We start from the raw sequence: 18,122 nt of genomic DNA, 5'->3' as shown, positions 1-18,122 counted from the left end.
TCACTGGGTCTTGCTCACTCTGAAGAACCTGTTTCTAATCTGAACCACACCTAACCCCTTGCATGAACAGTCTGCCTTGTTCTCACAGTAAGGCTACTGAGACAGCATGACAGTAGTGTCTGTTTCCCAACACACAGTCTGACCTGTACTTCAAGCCCATATCTGAGGCTGGCACCTGCCCTTTCTGACTCTCACAAAAACCCAGCTCAATCCTGCTTTCTGAAACAGTGTCTAGGATGGATAGACAGACACAGCTTAGATGAGGTAGCTGCTCCAAGGCTCTTTATCCTTGGCCCCTGAGACTCATGGCGCATGTGCCTCACATCCATTACTGCTCACTTTAGTTCAACTGCTCAGTCTCTGCATCAGAACCCTCTAGTGCCAGGTTCTGGCCGCTCTGGACTGGAGAGAGAATTGCCTGGAACAGTGGTTCCTGTGGGTCACAACCCCTTTGGTGTCCCATAGAAGATATCCTGCATTTTAGATATTTACATTATGATTTGTTACAGTAGCAAAATTACAGTTATAAAGTAGCAACAAAATAACTTTATGGTTGGGATTCGCCACAATGTGAGGAACTGTATCCAGTTGCAGCATTAAGAAAGTTAAGAACCAGTGTCCTAGAAAGTCTTTATTTCAAGTTGCCTTTTCTTTGTTTTTCCAGTTTTTCTTCTCCTTAGTGACTTCTATTCTTCAAGGTTCTCTTGCTAACTACCCAAAATTTCTAATTCTGTAAAGACTCTGAACTACAGATATAGGTGTTTGTTAAGTTAAAAAATAAAAACACGACGATGCTTGAGACTGCGCTCTCATGTACTTTGTGTTCTTTAAGTGGGGCTGTTATCCTCATTGTTAACTGCATTCCCTGCCCGTAGCACTGTCCTTCCAGCTCTGCCTTAATTATGGCCCCAGAGCGATTTATTCCCTTGTTCCTAATTACTGCTCTATTGAATGCTAGTCCCAGAGGATGTTTCTGCCAATCTACAGGCATAATTTAAAACACACACATACTCCCCCACACACCCATAAACACACACATATACACACCACAATATAGTCAGTTTAAATTGATTCTTTAATAGGGTTTCCTAGCTAAGCATAGTGGCCCGAGCTTGTAATGCAAGCACTTGGGAGGTAGAAACAAGATTAGAAATTCAAGAGCACCTTTTACTACATACAGATGATGGTTAAATGGATAGATAGAAGATAGGTAGGTAGGTAGGTAAGTGGGTAGGTAGGTAGGCACTAAATATCTTTAATTGTCCTTGTTTATGTAGTTTTAGTCATGTTAGAATCTAAAACTTAGGAGACTTAGACTGAGCCAGAACATAGTGTAGGCTGACCAGCACCCACCCTTTGCACCCTGCTGTAGCCGCCCGGAAGCAGTGTCTCCCACCACTCACTTCTAACACCAGGTTGGCTTGAATTAGGTTATGTCTGAAACTGCTCTGGAAGGGGAAGCCATTAGTGACATCATCGTGTAAACCCAGAAGCTTGGCATTATAAAAGGGAGACCAAAGGCCTCTCACCTGAAGTTGAGGTTGAGTGCTCTCTGCCTTCTGGGGCTTCACCCAGGGGGAGACAGACTGTTACTAGCCACTGAACCTTGACTTCTCATCCTCACCATCACCTAGTGCCTCCACAACCCATGCTGTGGGACTGAAAAGAAGCTTTGTGCCTTGTGCTTCTCACTGTCACAAAGCCTTGAAGCACCATAGCAAAGATCAGTTTTTCTCATCATCATGAGTTCAGAAAACACTTGAGCTTGTCTTTGATTTTGTGCTCATGTGCACATTGATGTGTGACTACAAGTATCCATGCAATGGGGGGAGGGGTGCTTGTGCACCTGTGGAGGCCAGAAGACAGCCTGTGATGTCATGCTTCTTCAGGCATTATCCATGTTACTGAGATGGAATCTCTCATGGGAGGGTGGGGTGGAGTGGGGGCATGCAGCTCTGAGGTAGGCTAGACTGACTGCCCAGTGAACGGAGGAGCCACCTGGCTTTGCCTCTCCAGTGGGGTTGGGACCACTGATCTGTTCATAGTGTAGGTTTCTTATAGTATATGTCATATACAAAGTATAGTACATGCCATACTATAACCTGGCTTTTTATATGAATTCTAGGGATTGAACTCAAGTTCCCTGTCCCTATGACACAAGCACATACCACCTCAGCCCCTGAAAACTACCTTTTAAGCAGAAATGCATAGACAGCTGAGAAGTGAGTGGTAGATGTGGAAGCAAGACCACCACCACTCCTTTTTCCTCCTTTCTCAGGTATCTACAGGAACAGACTTTGTTCTTGGCTGTCTCAGTCATGGTCTCTATTCCTGCACAAACATCATGACCAAGGAGCAAGTTGGGGAGGAAAGGGTTTATTCAGCTTATACTTCCATATTGCTGTCCATCACCAAAGGAAGTCAGGACTGGAACTCAAGCAGGTCAGGAAGCAGGAGATGATGTAGAGGCCATGGAGGGATGTTGCTTACTGGCTTGCTTCCCCTGGCTTGCTCAGCTTGCTTTCTTATAGAACCCAGGTCTACCAGCCCAGGGATGGCACCACCCATAATGGGCTGGGCCCTCCCCCCTTGATCACTAGTTGAGAAAATGCCTTACAGCTGGATCTCATGGAGGCATCTCCTCAACTGAGGCTCCTTTCTCTGTGATAACTCCAGCTTGTGTCAAGTTGACACAAAACCAGCCAGTACACTGGCTAAAGCCCTGTTGCAAAAGGATTGAGCTAGTCTTTGACAGAGTGAGGTTGACCTCACATGGAATTCCTTTGTCCTTTCCTTACGTGCCCAGACCAGGAGAGAAGCAGTCTTGGCTTATTGAGATGATTGTGCTCTCTAAGGATTTCCACCCAACCACACCACTCCTGGTGTCACCAAAGTCTGTACCTCCTAGCTTTCCTCAGTGTGACATTCCTAAGTGTGACATGAGAGTTTTTCATTCTATTAAAGAAAACTGAGGTTGTGGTTTCTCAGCTATAAAGAACACTTATGTCTTTTGCTGGGGAATAGATATAACTGGAGATAAGCAGTAAGAATTAAGTCAATCTCACACAAGTAGGTTTCCTGTCATTTGTAGCTCTTATATGTTGTATAGATGTACACACAGTTGTGTGTGTGTGTGCATCAAAGTGGAAGTGGAATGAGGGGGCCTAACTGAAGTGGGCAGTGTGATAAGGGAAAATACTCTGTGTTCTGTGTCTGTATGTGCATGTGCCACACACAGCGAACATACACTGATGAAAACCAGAAAAGGAAAGTTTACAACAGAAAGAACACTGTAACAAGTTCTAAGTTGAGACTGTATAGAATCCAGAAACACTTGACAGCTAATAGAAATATAGCATTATTTTTATTGCTGAGAGCAAGTCTACTAAGCTATCACAAATATGAGTCATCATCTCCTTTGTTTTGCTTCAAGTTGTGGGAAATATTAAACAGAGCCATTGGAGAGCCCTGAGCAGAAGCTGGCACAGTGGACGGCTGAAGAGACCAGTGCTTTCCTCTGAAACACACTTGATTTCACTGCACTCAAGTCCTGGCCATATCTGAGCACTGAGGACATGGGTCCCAGGCCCATAGTCACAGCTCTCCTCTGTCATCAGGGCCCGTAGGGAAGGCATGCTGGATGACGGTAGAAGAGCACCCAGCATGCTGTGAGCGTTCGCTAGGGAACTTTGCCAAAGGAAGCCATTCATGCCCTGACAGTGTGGGTCTTCAGGTGGGAGATGGGCCTAGAAGTCCCATGCACTCATCCACCGGCTTTCTGTTTACTCTGTGGCCATTGGGAAATTAGTTAACTCTTCTCCACTCATGGTTGCACACCCTGAGGCAGACGACAGAAGAGCTGCCTCGTAGTGTTCTTGTGGTGTGAGCTGTGTCACATATGAGCTCCATAGGACAGTCCTCAGTCGAGAGCCTGCTTCCTCCATTTGCTTGTTTCCTTGTGTTTCTAAGACAAAGTCTCCCTGTAGGTCAGACTGTGACCTCTAGATTGCCATATAGCTGAGGCTAGCCTCCATCCCTAATGATTCTCCTGCAGTCCCCTCCTGAGTGCTGGGATCACAGATGTGTGCCAACAGGCCCAGATTTCATTTCCCCTGTTATTTGGAATCAAGCTGATACATTAGATGGAATGCTGCTCCCTGTGGGGAATAGTTTTATGAGGTTAACCATGTTGAGAACGCCATGTGCTTCTGTATTGTCAGAAAGGAGATGCCACAAATAAGAGTATGGAGTAGTCAGAAACGTAGGGACATCCGATGGTTGGACTTCACTGTGTAGACAAAGAGGACAAGACTTCCAGAGTATTAGATTCAGACTTTGTAAAGAAAATGTTCTTGCCAGTTTTCGGGCTATCAAAGGGAAGCATGGGGAGAGACTGAGCAAAGCAGAGATCCTATCTAGCTTTCTAAGTGTAATGGTATAGCCCTTACAGAATAGCATCTTCTAGGTGTGGCACAAACATGGCAGCCGTGAGCTCATGGGAATGCTGTTACTGACACAGTGCTTGCAGATACTGGCCCTGTAAACAATCAGGATGGGTGTGGGAGTGTTCTTGGGGTATATTCTACCTGTAGTCATAGATGGTGGTTTCTTGCAGGAGGCACAGTGTATAAAATAAAAACAGTCTTATAGACCAGCGTAACCACAGTGAAATGGATGTGATCACACCAACCCTTCTTTATGAGGGAGTGGAGACCATCTTAATCAACACCAGGCTTCTAGTCTCTTCCTCCTGCCAGACCCATGCCCAAATGACCAGTGCTGTGGCTAGTCCATCCTTACTGCTCAGAAAGGGAATGTGAGATCAGATTGAGATGGAATTTGAAATAGTTATGAGGGCGGTCTTAGTTACTGTTGTATTGCTGTGAAGAGACACCATGACCAGGGCAACTTAAAATGAAAGCATTTAATTAGGGGCTTGCTTAGTTTCAGTGAGCCTATGACCATCACGGTGAGAAACATGGCAGCAGGCAAGCAGGAATGACACTGTAGAAGTAGCTGAAAGCTTACATCGGGTACACAAGCAGTAGGCAAAGCAAGAGATAGACAGACATACAGACAGACAGACAGACTGGGCCTAACATGGGCTTTTAACCCTTCCAAACACACCCCCAGTGGCACAGTTCCTCCAATAAGACCAAATGTCCTAATCCTTCCTAAACACTCCACTAACTGGGAACCAAGAATTCAAATACATGAGCCTATGGGGACCATGCCCGTTGAAAGCACCATAAAGGTTCTCCAGCTGGCCTAGAATGATGACCCACTTGGGCAAATGTTCACTGGTAACATTGAAGCTACAGTTTTGGTTTTTTAGTGTGATTGCCTGTAATACCTAGCTGATAGTCACATAGGAGGGCAGATTTTGTGTGGAATTACTCCCTTAGACTCAGAACTATTGTCTTCCAAATCTTTTAATGCACCTCTGTTGGGAAAATTTAGAAGGGGCAATTTCAAAATAAAAGTACACCATATGTTTCTAAGGTCTAACAAGCATATTTTAAAAACTAGTGCCGTCTCAACTGTAAAAGCAATGTCTAATGTACTGTGGTAACTCACAGACCATGTAAATAGCAGACTTCTATCAGTTTTCTTTCAGGTAAAATATTAATCTTAAAACCAACAGAGGTTGATATTCACATACTTCCTCCTCTGCCGTTGCTTCTCTTTTTCCCACTTTCCCTTTGTCCTATTTCTAAATATCCTTTTTTAAAATCAGAACAGATATTAAGTATGCTTTTTTCTGCCCACAACAGAAGCTGACTTAATTTGGGCATACCTACTAGACTACAAGACAGAGTCAGTGCTAGAGAAGACTTTTGGGAAAACTCGATGAGAATCAAGGAAGAGGCTGCTTACTTAGAGAAACTAGACCTGCACAGCAATGGTTTTTAATCTAGACAAGAGCGATATGGCTGAGGCAAACAAGGTGGTCTACACATTGGGCATTAATATAGGGTTAGACCACTGTGCAATCTTCTCCTCATGAAAAGAGTTGCCACAGATGGACGAGCCTACTGAGCACTTGCATCACCTCAAGCTCTCTCAAGCTCTCTTCACCACTAGCAGGCACAAATCATAAGATGGGGACTTTAAAAACTTTAACACTTTCCCTCTATCCTATCAGATAAACCTACTGATAGCTATGCTAGTCTGACCAGTGGGGGGGGGGGCAGTGTGAGTGTGTTGGGTATGTGAGTGTGTGTGTGTGTGCTTATGTATGTGCATGTAGAGACAAGAACGTGAGCTACTGGAGGATCTGCCTGCAGGGTTTTGCAAAGAGATGGAGTCACTCTGTAGTTTAGGCTAGCCTAGAACTCACTCTGAAGCCCACCAACCCTGAAGCGCACAAGCTTTCTGTCTCTGCCTCCTGAGATTACAAGGAAGAACCACATCTGTCTTTAGTTATTTTGTTTGTATCATTAATCGGGGCCTTGTATTATTCTTTACATTCTTTTCTTCCTTACAAAATTTAAAAGAAACTTCCTAGATCAATATTTTAAATCTCTTCCCTCCAAAAAAATGATTGTTGATCTGGCAAGATGGACCCATGAGTAAAGAAAGACACTGGCTGCCAAGCCTGATGACCTGAGTTTGATCCTCGAACCCATGTGATGGAAGTAGAGAACCGACTCCTTCAAATTGCCCTCCAACCTATACACATACACTTTACAGTACATACATACATATCTATATGCACATGTGCATATATACCCCATGAATAACTATTTAAAAGTTATTGATTAATGGATCAGTATATAATAAGCTCTATGCTCTGTATTGGGAAAGAGGCAGAGAAGTCATTGGAAATAGTTTCCATCTTGATACTTTTAATTTAATCTAATTTACAGATACGAACATAAACAATTACTGGAAGTCCAAGAGAATTACTTGTAAAATGAGTGTGATCCAGATACAAGATCCCTTTAAAGTAGAAAGGAACTGAAAGGCTGATGTAAATAAAAGAAGTGGAGATCCGGTATGTTGAAGGTAACAAGGCCTTCAAAAAATTACAATAAATACTTGACCTTTTATGTCAGGAAGACTTGGTTGTGTGTGGGGCTGTGGTATTTTTGAAATTGATACTATATATACTGTTGATGTAAAAAAGGAAGTTTCTGAAAAGTCTCTAGAAAAGAATAAATTCAGCCACTGTAGAAAGCAGTTGCACTGAAATATTCTTTCCTCCTGATAATTCCCCATCTAGATAAATGTTCACCCACAAATCCAAAGAGCCCCATGTCTTGTTATTGCTAATAGTCAAAAACTGGCAGTAAGCCAGGTGTCTTTTAATAGGAAAGTTGTTAAATAAATTATAACGTCTTCATTATCTGACCTCGTGCGCACTCATGAACACTAAGTAGGAGGCTGTGTGACAACATAAAGGGCCGGACTTTCTTCTGTGCGCATAGGGAGCCATTGTGGGGCTTTAAGCAAAAGCATGCCATGGCCAGACTTGAGTTTTTAAAATATCTGCTTGGGTGGATTATGGAAAACAGATCAGAGAGATGTAAACTAGAGAATCCCATTAGGAGAGTGTCAATCCAGTTGACCATTAATGATGGCGCCCTGAGGTGGCAGTTACAATGTTCCAGCCAGGAACACTTACAAGTAGCAATATATCTTAGTGTTCTGTTTTGACAAATCTTGGGCAGCTCTTCATACAAAATGGTTACCGAGACAGAAAGGATAAAATAGGTCTGCTGACTGAATCATCAGCTGACTAAATTATTTAGAATTATAAGTCAGTGTTTCTCACCCATTGGCCTTCCATGTCCTTGTTGAAGGAATGGAGCCCATCAGTGTGACGTTGAGGTTCTTCAGCAGCTTGAAGCTCTGAGGTACATGCAGTGTTCAACTGCACTAACTTAGAGTTAGTTCTAAACTTGGTCAATAGTTTACTTAGCTTCTGCTTTCTCTCCACAGATTTCTTCTTTTATTTTCATTTTAAAGGCTACATGTTATGTGTGCTTTTTATTGTATACTAGTTTATCTACCTATTGAGACCAGGCAGATTTAAATTACTAATGAATGAGTATAAAAGTCACCATCTTAACCATGCTGTGGCTTTGATCCCTTGGTGGCTGTCAAGGTGTCACTTGATATTTATCTCGCAACATGAATATTTCATATTGGTTTAGAGAAGGTCATCTAATAATGAAAAAAAATCAATTTAAGCTCTCAGCAGCTATTTGCAGTGATCAGGTTCCCAGAATTAATTACGAATTTGTAGCGTTTCTTTGTAACCCTAACTTGGCTTTAAACCTGAGGATGTAGCGTGGAGTGTGAACTCAGACTCTAGAGCCAGACTATAGTGTTAGAGGGTGAAGGCAGTTGTCACCTGCCAGCTGTGGGGTCGGGGGACCTTGTGGGACTCAGTATCTTTGAACCCCCAGGTGGCAGTGCTATTGAGCACCAAACATAATTATATTAAGAAAACACATAACTTTTATGTGCTGAGTGAACACATTATATAGAAGTCTTTTTCGACATGTATGTTTAGATGAAATATAATAATAATTTCATTGAAGAACACACAATAAGAGAACCATTTGAGGAGTATGCATTTGTTTGTGGGTTTTTTAAAGATGTATTTTATTATTTATTTTTGTGTGTGTATCTCTATATCTGTACACATTCATGTTTGTACGTGTATGTGTAAAATTAAAGACCAGAAGAGGGCATCAGATCTCTTGAAGCTGAAATTTAAAATGGTTGTCAGCTATTGTATATGTACCGGGAATTAAACTGATCCCCTGAGAACAGGCAGTGCCCTTAACCACTGCACCATCTCTCTAGTCCCTGGTCATGGATTTTTTTTCTATATGCAAATACCACATGCAAAAAGAATATTTTTGTGAACATTAGTAATATTAAAACCAGAGCTTAGGGGTTTCGTTTAAAAAAAAAAAAAAGAAAAAAAAGAAAAAAAAACTGAAAAGGTACCTTGCCAGTTACAACATGACATCACTATCCCAACAACTGTGGCCAGTCAGCCTTTTGACTAACATTAAATGTCATAATAAACCAACAACTGCCCCTATCTAGCAGCTACCAGTGTGATAAGAGATGGGGCTTGCTGGGCTTGGACTACCTGGTTTAATCTCAGCACTTGGGAGACAGAGGCAGGTGGAGCTCTGAGTCCAAGGTCATTCTGGTATACATTGTGAGTTCTAGGCCAGCCGGAGCTACATATGTAGTGAAACAATTTCTCTTCTGTCTCTGTCTCTCTCTTTCCTTTTTACACACACTTACCCACACACACACACCAGACAGACAGACAGACAGACAGGATTGCATGCATTTATAGAACTGGTTCTCCATACATTTGATGTGAGAGTCAAAGAGGCCCAGCCCAGCAGGGTTTGCACCTAGCCTGTCTGCTCAGGTCACACGTTGCTTCTGCCATACCAGGGCGTGTTTCTCGAAGTTCAGCCCACCATGAAGCTTCTTGGTCCCTGAACAAGACAGCACAATTTCACAGACACAGGAGGTATCCACAGCCTCAGAAGCACAGAATACTTATTTGCCAGCATCACTCCTCTCTTCTCTCTGAGGCCTTGGTGAAGGGTACCCCACTAGGAAGTACATCATGGCAGAGAAGGCAGGGCAGCAGGAACACGAGGCAGACCAGAGAACAGGTTGGAAATGAAGCAGAGTGGGACTGTAAGCCACTTCAGCCTGCGGCGCAGCCTCCCTAAGCAGTACCCAGTGTTCGAGTACATAAGCCTGTGAGTGAGTGGTGTTTAGCATTACAGAGCTGTCTCTGCCTGTCCACTTTCTGCACCTGTGTATCACAGTGGGAAGGCCCTAGGCATCAAGGTGTCCAGGACCGTGAGAGAAGGTGAAGTACGGTAGCCCGTCTCAGATTCTTCACGGTAGAAGAACATAATGAGAAGGAGCTCTCAGCAGAACCATTTTCCCAGTCAGCATTTTGACATGTGGTCTTCTCTAACCCAAAATGCAGAACTATACGTAGCTCTTTAATAAGCAATTTTAATTACTTTTCTCAGCTAATTAGGGAATGATGTTGGAATTCCTTCCTTCATTCCCCATCGTTTTAGGCTTGCCTGAACTTTAGGATGTGTGCCACTAGTGAATATTATCGTGTCTTTGTTCTTGTCTTTCGTGTTGCTTAGACACACATACAAGTAGCACAAAAAGAGAATGAGGTATGGGGTGCGAAAAGCATCTGCAGGGGACTCTGGGTGCCTGGGCGGGTCCCACACAGTAGCCTTCAGCAGAGGTGCCTGGAGTCTCTGTTTCTATGAGGCACAAGCAGCCAACAGCGACTGAGACTGAGACCTGGGGCTCCATGGATGAGGTTGTTACTGCAGCCTCCCTCCATCATAGGCACTAACCAAGGACGGACATTGTCTAAGGGGAAATACACACCACTGGGTAGAGTCCGAGTTAGAGACTTTTCAGAATATTAATGTTCCATGGTACAGGCTCAGACAGAACTTTATACCCAGTAAAGGCTGATTCACCATTCAAGAAACAAAAGGATTGTTAGGACGGAACGGTTGTTTCCCTTTTAGTGTATGTGCTGCTGAAGCAAGCACGGAAGCATTGTTTCCAACACTGGTGGACAAACAGGAAAAATATAACTGTGTGCTTTTATCTTGGATGTTTATTTCTCTCAAAAAAGTTCAGGGTAGGACCAGCAGGATGACTCAGAAGGTGAAGGTGTTTGCTGCAAAGCCCCACAGCATAAGTTCATTCTAGCTTGCTAACATTGTATAGGCTGTTTTTTCTACCATGGGACCACTGCATGCACTGCTCTTAAACCTCATGCTGTCAGGTGTACCATTTATGAACAGGGAATTATATTATGGTTTTGGTTTGTTACTGAAGAAGTACTCATTTGCAAATAACTGTTTAATCTGTAATTAAAACCTGGCAGCACTCTTAAAAATAGTTAAATGCATCGTCACTGGCATGCTGTATTGAATATGCAGTGGCAAGCCTGAGACAAGGCCTTTCTATTTATCACTTTTAATGAATCACCCTCGAGGATGCTCCTGTCACCCAGCCCATATGCTTCTAACAGCATTAACCGTCCTGGGCCTGTGCATGGCTTAGACTAAAATCCACACCTCTAGGTTTTGATCACGTGTAGGCAGGTCAGGAAAAATCGTTGTCATTACCGTATCCTCATTTAGACGGTAGGACCTGGCCATATCTGCATGTTTGCTCCGCCATCTGACTCCCATTCGTGCAGGGCAATTTTTCTTATCCTTTGAAAGAAGAATAATAAATATTTATATTATACACACAGCCTTAACGCTTTCAGGCAGGCACCAGACTGTGTTTTAGGAAAGACAGGAATTGATTCTGGGATTGATTTTCTTCCCCAGCATAATTCATTTTCACAATAACTCCTTTAAAATGAATTAGAGATTTATCAGTATTGAAAATACTCCTTTCTCTCCACCCCCCCCCCCCAATTAAGCATATTTCGCCTGACTTTTGGCAGTCTTTCTGAGCCATGGCTTCTAACTGGGCCAAACTCTTAGCTTTTCATAGCTGTTCCTCAGTGGACTCAGTGTGCTTACCTGAGGTGCTGATCTGCCCCTCACGTCCAGCAGCCTAGTTCTTCCTGGAACCCGTCATTCTGCTAGTAGGTTGAGACACAATCTAAAGTCACATATTCATATAATGCTAAAGATAAATAAGCAAGCTTACAGGGAGCCTGGGTCTCATGCAGTCCAGACTTGCTCTGTAGTTGAGGATGGCCTTGAACTGCCTCAGTCCTGTCAGTTCTTCAAGAATGACAGAATTGCAGGTAGGTGCGGCTCAAAGACAGGTTCCTGTGCACATAGTACATATGTGTTTATATGTACTAGACAAATATTTTTACCTACTGAGCTATCATGTGAGTGTGTGCACCTGTATTGAGGTGTGCATATGTAGAGGCCAGGGTCTTTCTCATTTAATGTCCACCTTGGTTTGGTTTGGTTTGGTTTGGTTTGGTTTGGTGTTTGTTTGTTTGTTTTCAGTCAGGGTCTCTCACTTACCTGAAACTCACTGATTGGCTTGACTGGCTGACCAGCGAATCCCAGGGATCTTCCTGTCTCTGCTAACCCTGAGACACCTGGCTTTTGGGGGAGATGCTGGGAATCTGAACTGAGGTCCTCACCTTACCCCCTGAGCCATCACCCTAGGCACACTTCCCCTCCTCCCTGTTTTTTTCTCAAAGAACATTTCTCGTCCTGAAAAGGAAAAGGAAAGAGCCCTCTGCAGTTATCTACTTAGAGAAGTCCCATGACTCATTTCTTACAGATGTTGCAATAACGTAAACACCACTATATGTTATAGCCAGCACTGTAGTGTATAACATACCTGTAATCAAATTAAAGCAAAAGAGCAGAAGTTCAAAACCTTCCTCGGCTGCACAGCAAGATTACAACCTACCTGAGCTCCATGAAGCCTTGTGTCAAACTCAGAGAGAGACAGAGAATAGTTCTATCTCTGTTTCTGCATTTGCATAGTAAATGAAAGGGTCATGAAAAGTTTGACTTTGGTTAAACACTTGCCTGAAGTTTCTGAGGTTCTCTCTTTCACTTACACGAAGTCTGTAGCTATGGCGCTGCCTCGAGGCAGCACGGTGCTACCCGCCGGCTTCTGATAGACTGGTTCCTCCATCACACGCCAGCCTGTTAGTGTGAGAGCAACTCAAGACTCGTGGCACATACCTATTCTAATACTATCGTTCAGAAAGTAAAAGCCCTTCCTTTCATTCTTTCCTTGTCCCTTTATCACTGTAGCAATGGGGACAGTTAAGGGAAAGCTATTATTACCTTTGGGTCAAAAGAAAGGTCTACATCTGGGGGAAATGTACCCTCTTCTCCTCCCTTAGAAGTTAACCCAGGTGGGCCAGTCCTAAGACCGAATCACCTAAGAAAAGGACTCCCTCAGAAGGGCAGATCAGCTAAAGAGAGGAGGGATAGTCACCCTTACTGACTGAGATCAAGTACTCTTCCTGCAGAACCCTTGTTCTTTGTGCTGTCACAAAAGCAACACCATGGACTCTGTTGGGTCTGTCCACCTTTATGAGCCCTAACTCAGAATGACAAGACTTTTTCTCCCTCTTTTCTGTCTGCTTTCTTTCTGTCTGTCTATCTGTCTGTCTGCTGGCTGGAGCCTACGTATGCTTTCTCTGGTCCTTTGGTCTTTTTTACACCTTCTCTGGAAACCTGCTGTCTTCAATGGGGCTACTTATTCACCATGTGGTTGCTTACAAAGGTCATGGATGTGTCTCTTCCTCCTCAACATCTTTCTCCTCTAGGCAGTTGCTAATACTTTCAGCTTGTGTACCTGAAAGTTTTTCTTTTAAATTCTGACAAGATTGTCCTTGAGTTTTCTTCTAAGTCTGCTCTTAAATTATTAATGAGACTGAGAATCCCAAGAGGGGTTTCCAGGCAACATGCAAAACCAACTCTGTTGTCCTATGTTGCCTGGGATAAGAGAGGGCCACTAAGATGCTGGCTGCAAAGACGGAAGCAGACATGGTCTCTAACATTGTCATCTCTGCACAGCCCCTGTAGACAGTTTTAGCTTTGTCATTGAAATCAAGTTTTCAGCTCCAAGACAAAGTCCACAGTAAAAGGCTTTATCCCTTCTGTGGCTCCTTAGGTTCTTCTGTTGTTTTTCCATCAGAGCTCACGTGAGAGTTCCACACACAACTTAGAACTGTGGTGTGAATGGACTTCAAAATAAGAACAAGCTACCACTCATGATGATAGTGTTATTGCATAGCGTCAGAACTTTACATCATCGTGAAACAGGATTGAGAGTCATTGGGGAGCCAAAAAAGAAAAAAGAATCCTGTTGTTCCCCCAGTGTGAAATGTCAATAAAGAGTAACTTGTCATATATGGAGAACAGCAGTGCTTGGTCTGCAGAGGAGGCTGACATGTGTCTTTCCCTCATACATCTCAAGAAGAGACTGAACCTCCAGGCAGGAGGATGTGCATTGGATAGAAACGATAGAATATATGGTCTGAACAAGATAGCACCTAAAGCAGAAAGGCTTCCTTTTAAAACCTGGAGAGGAACTTCATTAAGGGCTGGAATAGGAGAAGGCATGGATAGCCACCAGGAGGGGATGGTGGCGGAGGCTGATAGACCTCTTCAGAAAGTAGTGCTTCTATGCAGACCTCAAGCAGTCATCCTCAAGAGTCTCAGCCATCGCTAGGAAAAGGGAGAGTTCTGACTTCCTGTGGCGGTAGGTAGGGTGGCAGGACCTTTCATGTCCGCTGCTGTGCTTCAGCATAGGGCACATGGCAGGGAGCGTGGACGGGCCCACTACTGCTTAGGATGCTCTTATGCCACAAACCAGTGTCCTAGCACAGCTCTTGAGTCCCAGGTCCTTACCACATATAGAAGGTCTTTTAGGATTCACATGCTCTCTGAAGGCTGGCTTAACTACGTACTGTCCCACACAAAGTAGTATGGCGTTAAGATGTCTGGTCCAGCTTCAGTCTGGCTTCCATGGTCCCAGCGTGCCCTGGCTCTTGCGTACAGTAGTAAGTAGTCTCAGAGGACTTTGGGGAACCCAGACACACTGCGTAGGTTTCCCCAGCCAGTCCAGCCAGTTGGCTGGTTTCCCTGCTGTTCTGGGTGCTGCAGCAGAGGTTCCTGTCTGCATCTGTGGTAAACAGCTTTCCTAGAGTGGCCAGATTTGGCTTCGGTCCACAATGCAATATTGTGTTTGGCAGCTGAAGCCATTATGGGAAAGGAAAAAAATATCAAAGAACCTTTGCACCAAATTTCCTTTTTGAAAAGGGCATTACTGTTCAAAAGGTGGTGTTCACAACTGAACATTGCTTAGATTAAATGACTGTCATTTTTTTATCCCTCTCCCAGCTCAGTCCTCACCCCAGAATAGATGAATATTAGAATTCACTGAGACTTTTGTTTTTCTTAGCAGTCACTTGAGAGAAATGAGTTTGTTTGCTTATTTGATTAGGTGGGATCTTTTATTCTTGGTTTAAGTGTGTACAAAAAAAGTTCCCTGTCCACAAGCCCTGTGTCCCTGTGTTGAATTTCCTTTATAGTCACACTTGTCTGTCATCCAGAGGAAGCATGGAGACTTGGTCTGAGGCAAGCCGCTCATTTAAATTGCATGGTGTGTGCGTGTACATGAGGCCCAGCTAATTACAGGTTGCAATAGTATTTGGTAGGATTTCAATTTCGCTTCATTATGTCTCAGCCAGGGATGTAGCAGTGAAAGGGGGGGATGGGATTTGGTTTGGGGGTTTGTTTTGTTAGGTCAACAAGAACATCTCTCTGTAGAGGTCTTCTCTGATGGATAGCAGGACTGTGTATGCTTAAAGAAGATCCATTACCCCAGCAGCGAAGACTGAGATGCAGGTGTCTGGTCCTGCAAGTGGGATTTCCCCTGACTGCCCGGGTGCGGCTAACAAAGCAGAGGCTCCCTAGCTCAGGTCTGGGGCGCTCCAGAAGCTAAGCCTGGGAGCACGGAAAAGGAAGGCTAGCTGGAGAGAGTAATTGCTATTCAGTCTTCTTTAATGAGATGTGTGGCCCTCTGCTGAAAGAGTGTGGCTGTGTCTTTTGTTATGCTAATTAGACACCATTAGAGCTTGGCAGTCTTTGATTTCTGCTTAATCCTTTCTGCTTCCTCAGCCTCTGTCCTGACTGGCAAATGGTTGGCAGACAGTGTGCTGTCTCACCACACTTGCTATTATCACTCCTGCCTACACCGACTTCTTTGGTAGAAAGGTGGATAATGAAAGATTTATTTTACCAAAGGCAGTATGTATTTCAGGCATCCATTTTTTTGGCGTAAGGGGTTTTTTTGTTTTGTTTTGGTTTTTGGTTTTTGTTGTTTTGTTTTGTTTTGAAAATGACAATTCTCTCTGCCATTGCTGTTTCTGTGACTACTCTTTCTGTCATAGAGAATAGGTGCCAATTTGGATCATCTCTCTTCTGGTCCCAGGATCTCCCTGAAATCTCTGTGAGTCTCAAGTTGATTACACCCTAAAATGTTAGGGAACCTATAATTTGGGGGGGAGGGTTTACAGGGGAGAAGCAAGAATAATTTAATGGTAATGGCCCAAACAACAATTGAGTGTGACTTTACAATTTGCAGATATACCTGCCTTCTTTTCTAATATGAAGTCTTAAATTTATATGCTCACCACAATTAAGAGTATGTGTGGTGAGTTTTTTTTTTTTTTAACATCTTTTGAAAAATTACCAGATATGGTCCTCTTGTAAATAGTACAGGGGGTAGTGTGACCTGTGAGATTCTCTGACAGCATTACAGTGTTTCTAGAGCAACTGTGTGCAGGAAAAAAAAAATCACAGTAACCTACAGATTTCTCTTTAATTTCCTGCTAGCCATATTTTTAAAAATGTGTTGACACCCCCCCCCCCGTGTGTGTGTGTGTGTGTGTGTGTGTGTGTGTGTGTTCATAAATTCATGAATATAACCTGCTTGGTATGATATATGTATGTGTATGTTATTTGTGTGCATATATTTTCAGGACTAACCATTCAAAATTGGGTGATTCATCCCTCCCTGTTCAGTTCATACTTAGGCCGTCATATTGATGAGACTTCAGGGTGTAGCTTATGACACATCTAGGGAACGGAGTCTCTCAGCAAACTAACTCCCTGTTCTGGCTCTTATAATCTTCCTGTCCGCCTTTCGCCGATGCTCCTGAATCTGGGATGTTAGGTCCTTTGTACCCATCCCATCTGTTTATTACTCCCCTCTGTGTGTGGCTGAACATCTTTGTGACCACTAAGTAAATCCTTCAAAATATAGAAACAAAACCCATGTTTTCACAAACCCAAAGTCTGAGGATGTCCCCAGATACCATCTGAGGCCTGCAGCTGAGACCTTCCTACTTGAACAGTACCTTGGTTACTGATGCTTTTTATTCTCTTACAGCAAAACTTTATCAAATTAGTACTAAGTTGGATCGTGGAATTTAGGGTATCCTGAATGTGTGTTTCTGGCCATGGTTTCTCATTTTGGCTCTACAATGTTATCTTTATCTCCTTTGAAGGGAGGATTATATTTTTGTCACTTCTATAATAAAATTTAATCTATAAATAAGGCATGCTAAGAGATTCATGGTAATGATGATGATAATAGTAACTGCTAATAAAATTATAACAATGTGACATAATAAATATTGTGTGCGTGGTCTGACCCACAGAGACCTCATTGTGCTGTGGGTACTAATGGACATATAGTCAGTACTGTGCAGCTTCTCTGGACAATGGCTGACTCTGTCCTGGTTGGAACAGAGCAGGAAGTCACCAAACAGCATACTGCTACTCAGAGCTCTGTGTAATCTCAAGCATGACCTGAGCTTCATACTCCACAAGATCCACATGGAGGAAAGAGGGAACTCTCACAGGTTTCTCCATACACCACAGCACATCCTCACAGGCAAATAGACAGACTGCATAGCTAAAGACATCTATCTTATAACATGCAATAGGTTTTTAAATATTTATTTATTTATTTTATGTACGTGAACACACTGTCTCTGTCTTCAGACACACCAGAAGAGGGCATCAGATCCCATTACAGATGGTGGTGAGCTACCATGTGGGTACTGGGAATTGAACTCAGGACCTCTGGAAGAGCAGCCAGTGCTCTTAACTGCAGAGCCATCTCTCCAGCCTGACATATAACAGTTATGACATGTTTTATGAAAAATTATATTTCTTGAATAATTTTACTATAGTTTTCCCCTTTCGTATGTATAGTTGATAAAGAAAATTGCATATGATGAAAGTGTTTGTCTAAATTTATGAGATGCTTATCAAGGAAATTTTTTCCAGACTTGCCAAATAATGACCAAAGGGAACCAATGAGGAAGATAAGTAGGGTAAAGGCAAGTCAAGGGTTAAGCTTTTAGGATCAGGCTTTGGGGAGCAGGGCGCTGGAGAGATGATGACCCACACTCTGGTCCTGGCACCAGTGTCAGATGTCCCAGAGCACCTGTGGCACCAGTTCCAGGCTATCTCAGGCCTTTATTCTCTACAGGCACCAGTACAACACCCACCCTATTACACCCCACACATCACTAAAAATACAAAACAAAAATAAAAAGGATA

General features: G+C 43.3%; 1 protein-coding gene across 2 annotated transcripts in view; it reads left to right on the top strand.

Moving 5' to 3' along the window:
• Nucleotides 1-18,122, top strand: part of CDKAL1 (CDKAL1 threonylcarbamoyladenosine tRNA methylthiotransferase) — a 468,079-nt gene that overhangs the window by 413,946 nt on the left and 36,011 nt on the right. The window lies entirely within an intron of this gene.

This window comes from Micromys minutus (genome assembly GCF_963924665.1).
Source record: "Micromys minutus genome assembly, chromosome: 6".
Lineage (NCBI taxonomy): Eukaryota > Metazoa > Chordata > Mammalia > Rodentia > Muridae > Micromys > Micromys minutus.
This window is presented reverse-complemented; position numbering and strand designations above follow the sequence as displayed.